We start from the raw sequence: 12,380 nt of genomic DNA, 5'->3' as shown, positions 1-12,380 counted from the left end.
TTCTCTCTGGTCAACACTAGGGATGCGCGCAGCTAATTGCTAAAATGGTTAAAGTCGTTTATCAGATTAGCTGGCACGGGATTTACGAGTCGGTTTAACAGATTACCCATCATTTTTATAAAATAGGCTTGAAATACCGGTCTATAATGCTCTTATAAACTGTAATGAACCTCACACCACTAGAGACTGCTGTAGCTTCAGTTAATGGCCGCTGCCTTCCTGTCTGGCACTTCATGGATGTAAACATGAGAAGCTCAGCGGTGGCTTAGTGGTTAGCATGTAGTACAAACAGCAGGTATCACAGCTTTTTAAAGTAGTAAACGGAAATAAAGTGGTATGTAGGCTGTGGAGGGTTGGGTGTAATTTCCACCCAAAGTGAAAAGAGGCCACATGTCAAAGCACGATATTAATATGCAAAGAGGAACGAAGGCTGGCAGCTCTAGCTTGTAATGTTAGCCACGCTGTAGACAGTGAATCAGGCGAACGTCACATCTGCTGACACTATGACCCTGTGAGGAATCTGTTAGTTTTCTAAGGATTTTCTACTCTCTAGACTAGTCAGTTAAACAAAATTTAAATGAGCGTTTAGCCGAATAGAGAAATAGACTCTTAGGGACATCCTTAGTCAAGACAACAATGTTACTCTCTCGCTCTCTCTTACCCACACACACATGCTCGGACAGTCAGTCTCTCTTCTCACGTGCTTTACCACATCCACTGCAGCACTCACCTGGTCACAAAAAGAACAGAACTATAGCTGGAGTCGGGCCATAACCTCATATCTGCATTCTCCAAACATACAAGAACAGAATGCAGATGAGATGAACTTTTTACTTGACATTCCCTATTTGTCAACAAGCTAACCACAATCCTAATTCTGAGTTTGGCTCAAGCTGCTTACATTCAGTTTTAAAGAACATGAGAATAGACATGGACATAAGTGAAACTAAATTACTAGTTCATGCACAGTAGAAGAGAAGAAATATACCCTAACAGTCAGTGCTGCTGTTGGTTTAATTCAGCTGAAAAGATGAAGGCTATAGTGATTTTTTTTAAAAGCTATTTTGTCTGCCTCAGTCGTGCACTACTCTTTCTTTCATACACAACTTCTTCCGTTATTTTAATTCCCTTGGAGGATAATTAAACAAAACATCCTCTGGCTTTACATTTCTTTAAATACAGATACTATGAGTTTAACATGCTCAAAGATGCTTTCAGAAAACTCAACAGCCATCAAAGTTTCTAAGCTTCCTCATCCAAGACAAACTGGACTGCAGAGTTTTCTTTTCAAGTTAGCATTACCATGTTTTCCTGGATTTCAAAGGAGAAAATCTGAGTCCTCCTGTGGGGATTACTTGAGAGATAAATCTTGTGGTATTTGCTTTAAGGAATCTGTGATGAAGTATACATTAATTTTGCCATCAAGTCATGAAATAAACATAACGACACCTTAGAATCAGAGCCTACTAAGATATTGATGATGTCAAGTATTCCCACGAGGAATGAGCAAGTAGGAATCAGAGCATGAAGTGGACAAGATTGAGAAAGGCAAGAGTGACAGGGAGGAGATTTGTAGGGAGATGATGGGGATATAGGACTGAGTTTCCTGCTGTTGACAAAGACATTAAACAAAATAGCGATATTATTCAACATACTTCCTCATTTTTGGGCAGCTTTCAAGAACAGATTAAATCATTAGATTCTGCATAACAAAGGGGGTTAGTCTTCTTTTGAACAGAGGCATAATAAACACTTCTTTATCTTTATTTTAGAAAAGTCTATTTGGACCATCACCATCTAATATAAATGCTGAAGTGGATTACTGGACTCTACCAAACATTTACTTACTGTTTAAAGATTCAAATCACATGGGTCTACTCTGAACTGGGAGGATTCACATTTAGCTATTATGCTCCAAAATGTGGAATAATTTAAAATAGTTATCACTATTTTCCTCAATCTCAAACCTAATTATTTTTTCCCAGAAAATCATTTTTCTTGGGTTGTTTGAATAATGCTTTGTGTAATTTGACACCATTGTAACTGAAGAAAAACTCAATGATTTCAAGGTGTAAATAATTATGGTTAGATAAAGCATTCCAGACGTTTAAAGCCAATCAACAGCCTTACTTCAAATTGCACCAAATAAGATCAAGCTTCTCATTCAGGGGCAGTTTTTGAATTATGAGGCTGGAGGAAAACAGCATTGTTATCTAACAAAGAAAAATGTCTTGAAATACTTCTTTTCTGTTAACAAAACCAGTGAACTACTGCAGTAAATACCAAAATGTGATCAAGCAGTACTCACTTCTCTTAAATGAGAAACAACAGAACATAAAGTCCACACTCTTAAATCTTTTTATATGACTTCAGGCAGGGTGTAATAGAAATAATACATGCTCAATACAGTTGTAGTACCAGTTCTTCTGCCACAAACCATGTTTTATTGTGTATTTTACACCATTTTACCACACAACACTCAACTGTTTCATGGATTTGATATTTCTATATAGATTAACATTGGTATAATTTGCCTGTTATGAAGACATGGGGCTTCTTATGGAGGTTGAATTCAGATGGGAGTTCTTCCTCTCAAAGCTTCTTTCTTGGTCCTTAAATGTAAAAAGATGTGTCAAAATGATCAAACGTCCATTTTTGTACTCTTTTTTAACAAATAGGGGTACAACTACAATGCTAGACTGTCTCTGTGTGGGCACCTTACCTATATTCTGAATATAAATCTTAATTATTGAAATATATTTTGATGTACCTACCTTATTACTTCGGGCTCTAAGTTTGTAAGAATTTTGGGTGGAACTAGCAATTATATAGTAGAATTAGGAAAAAAAAAACAATGCAGTGTACCTCCTCCTTTAACAAACCGCCTTCACTACCATGTTAATACTGATGCCAAGCTAACAGAGTTAAATAAATACAAATTTTCTAAGACCATTTTTCATATTGTCTTCTAATCCCTCAGTTAAAGGAGACAGAGGAATAATCACATGATCCTGTTTAAGGTGTCATCAATGATGTTTGCACAATTTCCTCTCTGAATCGCTCTAATAATCAGGGTTAACGTCTCATTACAATGGAGAGTGCTGGGGTTCCTAATTAAGTGGCAGAATGCACCAGAAGTGACACCCAGAATACACACAAGGTATCATGGGGGTTAGGAATTATGTGAGTATACCTGACATTTGATGCACACCTATAATTACTATATCTTGAGGCTCCTTGAAGGATGACGCCCCAGGCAACTATCTGCCTCAGCCAAATGGTAAAACAATCATTCTATAGGATGTCATGCACAAACCATAATACTGCATATTTCTTCTATTCCTCACATCTTGTATTCAATTGTTTATACCTTTTCACTGTTATTTTTTCTTATCAAAGTTAAAGAACAGTGGGGAAACTACTGTTTATTGCTGTTCATATTTAACCTTTATAGTCATTACTCTTTAATTGCACCAAAAGCAAATTATTCAAATTCAAATTATGTGTAAACCAGGGGTGTCCAAACCATGGCCCGGGGGCCAAATGTGGCCCGTGGCTCATTTTTGATGCCCCCCCCCCCAAATTCTTTAAATTAAATTACATATGGCCCTCAATAGAGCATTAAGCTTGTGCTACACTGTATTATTCTCTCTTAGTTTCAAAACAAGGCAGTGCTACCATGCTAATATGTAAACAAACCTCCTTTGTCAAGGATTTATAGCTATTTTTTCAGGACTAAATTGAAACAACACTATAAACAGTAAAAATATTTGCATCCAAATAGTAAGATATCTTCATTTATAATGCCCTAATGGATTACAACAGCAAATAGCAGCACCAATGATGTTCCAGGGGTGGGGCCAATGGTAGCGAGAGCTGACTGAAATCTGACTGGCCTCCCCAAAATCCTTAAAATGATTGGCAATGGTGGCCATTTGCCTTGTCAGCCACCAACTAGCCATTTACGCATACCCGTACCCTGAGCATATCTTAACCAACATTAGATAGGTTTTTACTAACTATCAAGGTGAGATATATAAAAGTGGCCCCACCATCCTTATAAATTTCTGTATGTGGCCCCCAATGGAAAAAGTTTGGACACCCCCGGTGCAAACCTATCTGGAAATAAACCTTATTCTCAATCTTTTAATGTTTCTTAGTTTATTATGTATCATGACAAATGTATAAACACACAATTTTCTTCATTTCATGGAAGGAAGAAGCTAAAAAAAAACTCTTTATTTCAGCACAGTTTTGGCCAACATTGATGTACTAGGCAAAAGTTAAAAAAAATGTGATATAATTACTTTTGAATAATGTACTAATGCACTCCTCATTGTGTTTGTTTGGATATAAACTCTTGCTTTAAGATGGTTCTAATTAACTTAACTGCATTTGAGATGATTTTTAATTAAGTCTGGAGTGTATTCTATTTGTTACTATGTGAAATTCAGGGGTTCTATGGTTGGATATTTGGGTATCTATCTTTCAGTCCTCTTGTCTCCAGCTCTCTTTCTACTATTTACTTTTCTTCATTTTTGCTTTATGTGTACACAAGCTAATCACAAACTTGTATTCATAATGTTCCGACATGTTTTGTGAATACCTGCCACTGAGTCAGACATATGGAGCATCTACCTGGAAAAGCAGACTTTGTTTTTATCAACCGTGACATTTTCTCCTAGTCAAACTCTGTCCTACCTTTCTCCAATAAATCCATCAAAGTCTGAGAGGACAATTGTAAGTCTTGGATGCTGCATGCAGCACACAAAGGTTTTCACATGACTGGGCTTAAAACAATTTCCATGACTTCAGTGGCAGACAGCATTAAACAATAAAAGCTGGGACAGACAAAAAGCTGGGGAGGTTGGCCATGAGATGGAGTGATAGATGGGGCAGTGTAGGGTGGGGGGGCAGGAGCATTTCTTACTGATGAAAGGTTAAGGGATCACAGCGCGCCCAGGCAGACACTGAGAGACAGGTCATTACCTGGAAAAGGGCAAGTTTATTAACAGAGAAAGGTTTCGGAGCACACCTCTGCCACAGCTGACAGAAGCAAAGAGCTTTCTCCATCTGCTGCCGATGGTGAAAGGTGAATCTGACGCAGGAGGAGGGACTGAATACACATGGAACACAAGGATGATAAGTTGCTTCTACCTTTAATCAAGAAAGTCAATTATACAGCTTTCGAAGTCTTGGTTTTTTTTTTCAGCTGAAAACTCACAAGGACGAGAGTAAGGTGTCTTTTCTCCAAATGCTTCACTTCATTTGCTGTGGTGTTTCCTAGTATACCCACTGCTGGAAGTTTAAGAGCAAGAAATCTACATGTGGGATTATGTTGACAATCAAAGACAGGGAGGTAAACTAAGAAAGTGCAGGAAACACCAATTTATCTGTGAACAGCAGACTGAGCGGACAAAGCCAAGGGATTACTCTGAATTTTTTTCAAAAGGGGGGTTAAAGCTAGGAGACCAGAATAAGGCTATACATGGGGATTATCCCATGCTAGATTAAATTTGGAGTGTGTGATTGCATTGCAAACATTTGTGGTTGGATGTGATGAATGGTCTGATGTCAATCACCTGCAGTGCAAACAACTAAAATAGAAGTAGTGTGCAGATGGCAGTGCATTTTCTGTGAGTGTAAACTTTATGAGACGAAAGCTAAAAAAAACAAAAAAAACCCCAAAAAAATAGAATAAATGTGGATAACTGTAATCTAACCTCACCTAGATAAACTACAGCAATCTGACATACCGAACTCAACAATAACAAAACCAGATTCATAAAGCTAATAATCTGCTGTTATTCTTTATTCAACGTTGAGACTGTTTGGAGGTTGCATCAGGTCTTATTAAGCATTTTTTATTCAGTCTATCATTAAAATTGATGCTCCTTAGATCTGATTTAATAATAACTAGAAAAGCACTCGGAGAGCGCAGACCTCCGCCATTAGCCCTATCTCCCAATAGTGAAGAATCCTTTAAAAAATTCCTGGATCCGACCCCATGTGCCCCCCACCACGGCACTCACCAATTACTCCCTCCCCAGTGGGCTGGAAACACGGTGAGGGAAAGCATTGGCTTCGCTATGGGTGGACTGTCATGGTGGAAGCATTGCTTGCTGATGCCAACAGATGCACTGACAGTCTCACCCAGTGTCTCTCTGGACGACTGGAAGTCATGGCAGAGGGTGAATATTCCTCTGTTCCTCCCAGCATTGTGAGTATTCTCACTACAATTCGCTGTCTTTCTCTCTGTTACGCTCTGACTCGTCTCCTCGACCGGGCATGCGTCTTTCAAACTCTATAAACTCAGAAATTTTGAATAGAAACACCCAAAAACTGCTGCTGGGATTGAAGTTACTCATGTCCGCCATCTCCTGGTGTAAAGTGGTAACAGGGCAGACCTCTTCCATTAGCCCTAACTCCCAAATAGTACAGAATCCTTTAAAAAGTTCCTGAATCCAGACGGTGATCTGTATCAGTCCCAAAATAAAATCAGGTCTTCCTTGTGCCATTTCTGACATTTTCTGAAAATTTCATCAAAATCCGTCCACAACTTTTTGAGTTATGTTGCTAATAAACAAACAAACAAACAAACAAACAAACAAACGAACCCACCCGATCACATAACCTCCTTGGTGGGCTGCTAGCCCAGCCTTCTGGTTACAATTCACTTCCTAGGCCAGTTTAATATCATCTTGGAAGCTGAAAGATAAAACGTTGTTTAACAGTCTTTACTGATGTTACACTTGTCCTTTTCTTCTGTTTTCTTTCCATTAACCCAACTTCTGTTTGGGTCCTAGCATGGCTGTAAGGAGTCCAAAAGTAAATTACCTAATGGCGTTTGGTCAGGTCAGGTATGGGAGCATATGCCAGTCCTGGGCACCCAGTATGTGAGCTGGATCTGGCCCAGGAAAGAGCCAGTTCTCGCATCCAGCAGATGACCCTTCCCATTCCTGCTCTCCTGAGCACTCTAGCATTAGAGGCGGGTCAAGAGGCTTTGCCTGCTTTAGGGTTGTTAAAACCTGCATATATTTGTCAACACAATTACAGGATTGTTTTGGCAAATACAAAATCGCAAAACTTACAAAAGTATACAGAACTGTGCAGAATTTCTAGGCATGCATGGGCCAAAAATTCAGGCTGAAATAAGGTCTGTAATGGCGAGTGAGCCGCCTGAGGACACCAGCAGTCCAGTAGGTGGTTTGACACAACCCAGGCCATGCTTTGGATGTCTTTGCATATCACCAGTGGCATAAGAAAATGATACGTTGAAAAAATAGCAAAAGTTCACACCTGTCTCTCCATCTCTCTGCCAGTGCTTCTGACAACCACCAGCCTGTACACTCACCATCATTTTCACTATTATTTGTTGTGAAATAAATTCCTTTGACCATACTACCTCTCCTCTTGTTTTGCTCCTGGGTCTTGTCATTTGTTTAGAACATTAGAACATTATCTTCTAATACTGTACATATATATAGGCAAAGACAGATTTTGTTGTTCCTCCATTTATAGGTGGAGAGTGAAATGTAGCTTTTATATAAAGAGGAATATCAATCTATTTAGAAGATACGGCGCTATATAAAGTGTTACTCATTTCCATATGGTGGAGAAATTGGTCAATAATGGGTAGGAAATGTTTCTTTAAGGACTGAAAAACAGCTCTTTACGGAAAATATTAAATGTAACACTGTACTGAGTAAAACAGGCTCAGTAATAAGTAAATGACATTACTCTGTACTGAGTACATTTGCTGAAAACAACACTGAAAACATTACTAGACTGGGACAAAATGTTTTCAGAGTAAAACTGTATCTAATTTGAGTAAAATTTACTCTGGTTAATTTACTGTGTGATAACTGACAAAATAGGCATCAAAGCAAAAACAGGACGGGCCAGAAATATTAAACGAGTAAAAGATGAAAAAACAGCAGACAAAAAATATATATTTGTGAGAAATTAAACTAAAGCTGGTTGCTTAAAAAAAAAAAAAAAAAACATTTTCAAAATTTTTTATTACTGATGGAGTAATATGAAACTTTGGTTCCTCATGTTTTAAACTGGTACCTATAATAATTAACAATATCATCACAATATCATCACTGAGTGTTTTAGCATTTATCTCGCTCTAGTTTTAATGTCATGACTGTCTTTTAGAATTTTACCTCTTATCATAATTGACCAAGTTCTCTTTATGTGTATTAGACTTATCTTCTACAATTGCATTGAGCTATTTTAGTGCTTTTAATCTTATTTTAGTATCTTTTTGTTATGATTTCATTTTATTTTAATTTAATATTTTTTGATTTATTTTTATGTTACTTGTTTTTAACATTTTAATCTAACCTCCAGTGTTTCCTAATTTTGAATTTTAAGATGGTGTTTCCTCAGTAGTTCCTGCTCTGACTGAATCCATTACTCTTGATATAAAATGGATTTGGTAAATGGATTTGAACTTGTATAGTGCTTTTCTAGTCATCTGACTACTCAATGCACTTTATGACATACTTGCCAGTATTGTGTTTGGATTGCGGGGAGGGGAAGAGGGGACAGTGTGGAGAAGGGCTGGGGTAGGGTGGAGTCATGTATTTTTTGTTTTGATTTTGTTTGTGTGTAAAACACTTTGTGCAACATTGTTTTGTATGAAAAGTGCAGTACAAATAAAGATTGATTGATTGACTGATAATGATTTCAGCTCTTCAGTCATATCTTTAACCAAAAGCTGCTGCAAGTGATAAAGAGACGACATTATTTATTACAAATACTGTATAAAGTACAACAACTAAAGTACTTATTTCTCATCACTCTAAATTGTAGCTTCTCTAAACCAGTACAGTAAAAATTTTTTTTTTTTTTGCCACTGAAGTGATGCAGGTATGGATGCCGTTTGTTTTGGTACAACCCTGCTGAGCTTCATAGTTTTGGTGGGAACTAAAAAGGACTGAGCTTGTGCTTATTTTGTTGCATGTGACAGATTTTTATTTGTAAGAAAAACACCTGTGGGAGATCTGAAAGACTATTCAAGGTGATAAAAAAACAACAAAGAATAAGTAATGTAGGCCAGTCTGACACCTAAAGTCTTCTTCTCTGGACACTGTGACAGTTTTCACTTTCATCCATTGGAGCTTGCCCAGTCTGTGGATACTTCTGTCTAAAATCTGCCTGAACTGTCCCCTGGCAGCACTTTCACTTCAGTCATGTTCTCTATATAGGAACATAATGTTCAGACAGAACAGAAAAGACCATTTCAGTCCTCTTAGTGTGGAGACATTTTGTATTTTAGGGATGAAGAAAATGGTAGTTCTGTTACTCGAGGGGAGCACAAAAAGGCTGTTTAAAAAAGGGTGATTAATTAAACAGGGAAAAACAAGATATGAGCCATGGACTGAACTTGATGTTGCTGTCAAACTAGATGGTCCTGTTTAGTGTGGTGGGCCATCTGTGGCTTAGTTGGGTGTTTAATTAACGTTGGCATTAAGGCAATCACTAATTCAAAATGAAATTCAGGAATTTCCTGATTACATCCTTATCATCTCTGCAACTTCTCTGTTATTTTCCCTCAAATGTAAGAATAACACAGACAAAAACAGCACAATCTGAATGGGATGGTCCCTGTGTTGCTTCTTCTCTTGAATCTTAAGGAAGCATCTGAAAGGAAGCTGCCAGCACTGCTAATCTGTGATTGTTCTCTCTTTAGTTATGAGAAGAGCATAGAAAACAGGAAGGCTCCCCTCAGCATTTTACATTCCCTGCAGGGAAACACATTCATGAATTCAAGGTCTCCCAAGACTCTCAAGGCCGCACAGCTTTGTGCTTCTTTGGCTTTATCTCAATGTCTTGTCTAATTTTTCACTTTTTCCAAATGGGATTTAATAGCTGTGTGCAAAGCTGAAAACCTACTGTAAGATGAGGGCTGTGGTAAAATTGGAAGAATGAAGTGAGACTCAGAGGCAGAAAAACATGGTTGCACTGTAGTGACGGCCATGGATAATCATTTCTCTATCTATTTGGCAGGGATGTGATTGGCTGAGGACACAAGTATTTATGAAATATTTGCCCATAACCAAAGTTTGTTCAAAACATTAATGTCTTCTGCAATAACCTGCTGATTTATGCCAATATTTAGTTCAAATTTTTAGGTCGGTCTTTATCAGCCAACCTTTTCTTCACCCTTTTAAATTTATTTCTTCAAGTGTTCATGTGGCACATCTTACACAATAATAAATGCCAATAAAAACTTTGTAAACATGTGGACTTCATATGTTTTTATGTTTCAATAGGCACTAAAAGCCTAGGAAAATGTTTCTCTCTGATGTTATATCAATCCTTCCACCAAAAAATTATCTTAATTGCACAGCATTGCACTGAGCAATGCATAAATCTGATCCATTGATCTGATAAGTAAGTATAAATAGATCAACATGCAATGTGAAGGGCTTATATGGAGAGGAATTTTTTAATCATCCTTTATTTTGATGCTATTTGAGCATCAGGAACACTGTGCTTGGCTGGTCTTATTCTCATCTCTTGGACTGAAACTTTGCAGTCACCACTAATTTGATCATTAGGCTTTGCCTGTGCCCTGTTTATCGCCTGTTGTCTGCTTTCTCTTACTCTCTTTAACTACTCTCTCTCTGTCTGAACAGATGGAAGTATTTTGTATAATCTGTGTATGGCCATCTAGTGAAAAATAAACAATGCCTACATAAAATCATTTAAAAACAATATCCAAGTTTCTCTGCTCTATATCCGTCTTACTGACACTGCTGTTCGTAACAATCAGAGGCCAGTGAGTTGATGTTTTTGGCCAGGATCTGTACACTCTGACATCTCCCTCCTATGCGCTTGTGCTGTTGTGGGATGCAAAGATGCCAAGTGAGTGAGTGCAAAGGGGTGCTGGGAGAGAGAGAGAGAGAGAGAGAGAGAGAGAGAGAAAAGCAAGAGACAGACAGAGAGAGAAAGAGAAGGGTGGCAGCATGTGCATGATCTCACATGGATGAAAAAGTAGGAATTCAATAATGGCCTGAAAAAATAAACTTGGGCGGTCATAAATACACACAGGCAGCTCATCTAAGTAGTGTATGCACAGATGAAACTTATGATTTAAGTCTTATTGGTCAACTTTTAAAGTAAAAAAATCTAGAATTGTGGAAAAATCTAGAGGAATCTCATCTAATGACTCTGAAACCAACATCAGAGGCCAATGTTGTTTATTTGAAAATATAAATACAGGTTCAATTTCAGGAGCTGGCTGATAAACTAGATGAATGTTCGTTATATATACTTAAAAATATTTCCCAATAATTGTAAATATAGACTCATGAAAACATGTTGATTTAGTTTTTTATTCTATCAGAAAACTGATGTAAAACGTCAAGCCTTTCATTTATATTTGTCTTTCTCACTTTAAATTTAATGCAAATGGAAAACCACGACTCAAAATTCAAGACTTGATATTCATTTATTTATCACAAGAGAGAGATTTAACTTGCAAATTAAAATAAAAATCACCCGCTCCAAGAAAAAACCCCAAACCCCCAAAAATCCATGGCATTTATCCATACAGTGCCTATAAAAAGTATTCACCGCTTTGGATGTTTTGTCCTCATTGTGAAAGCAGATTTACACGTGTCATATTCCTTCCATTTCTTGATGATGGATTTAACTGAGCTCAGGGGGATGCTCAGTGCCTTCAAATTTTTTTGGTATTCATCACCTGACTTATACTTTCCAATTACATTTTCTCTGAGTTGCTTGGAGTGTTCTTTTTCCATGGTGTAATGGTAGCCAGGAATACTGATTAACCAGTGACTGGACCTTTTAGCCATAAGTGTCTTTATACCACAATCACTCGAGACACATTCACTGCACTCATGTGAATTAGGCCAGTCACTTAAAAGGGGTGAATACTTATGTCATCACTTATCTTATATGACAGATTTTTGTTTAATTGACATTACCTTGTAGACATTAAAGAGGATTGTTTTGGCAAAAAAAAGCCAGATCATATTGACCATGACTGATTTATAAAATTAATAAAGGGGTAAAAAAATCTAAAAGTGTAAATATTTCTTACTGTATTTTGATCAAAATATGGATAAATTAATCACACTGCTATCATTCTTAAAAGACCTGTCAGGAGTTTTTTGGTCTGTACTCATTAATATTCATCAATCAAATTGCAACTCTCTATGAATCAATCATTAAACTCAGGTCAGCAAATTCTTACCATCTAATTAAATCTGTATTCATTTTAGTTCATCCAAACTGCCAGTGTGATGGTAATCAAGACAGATCGCTGAAAGCTCTTGGAGAAGTTGAAACGACTAAAATACCACTCTTGGAAAGAGTAAGAGATTACATCTAACCAACAA

The 12,380-nt window shown here is 37.4% G+C and overlaps 1 protein-coding gene across 2 annotated transcripts in view; it reads right to left on the bottom strand.

Moving 5' to 3' along the window:
* dph1 (diphthamide biosynthesis 1) overlaps positions 1-12,380 on the bottom strand; it is a 119,571-nt gene that overhangs the window by 93,771 nt on the left and 13,420 nt on the right. Inside the window, exon 1 of one of the 2 annotated variants that reach the window (XM_041797799.1) lies at positions 662-680. The exons of the other annotated variant lie outside the window; for it this stretch is intronic. The gene's annotated coding sequence lies outside the window, so the exon portion shown is untranslated. Of the gene's footprint in view, positions 1-661; positions 681-12,380 lie in introns of those variants that run through there. 2 annotated transcript variants of the gene reach the window in all.

This window comes from Cheilinus undulatus, linkage group 2 (genome assembly GCF_018320785.1).
Source record: "Cheilinus undulatus linkage group 2, ASM1832078v1, whole genome shotgun sequence".
Lineage (NCBI taxonomy): Eukaryota > Metazoa > Chordata > Actinopteri > Labriformes > Labridae > Cheilinus > Cheilinus undulatus.
This window is presented reverse-complemented; position numbering and strand designations above follow the sequence as displayed.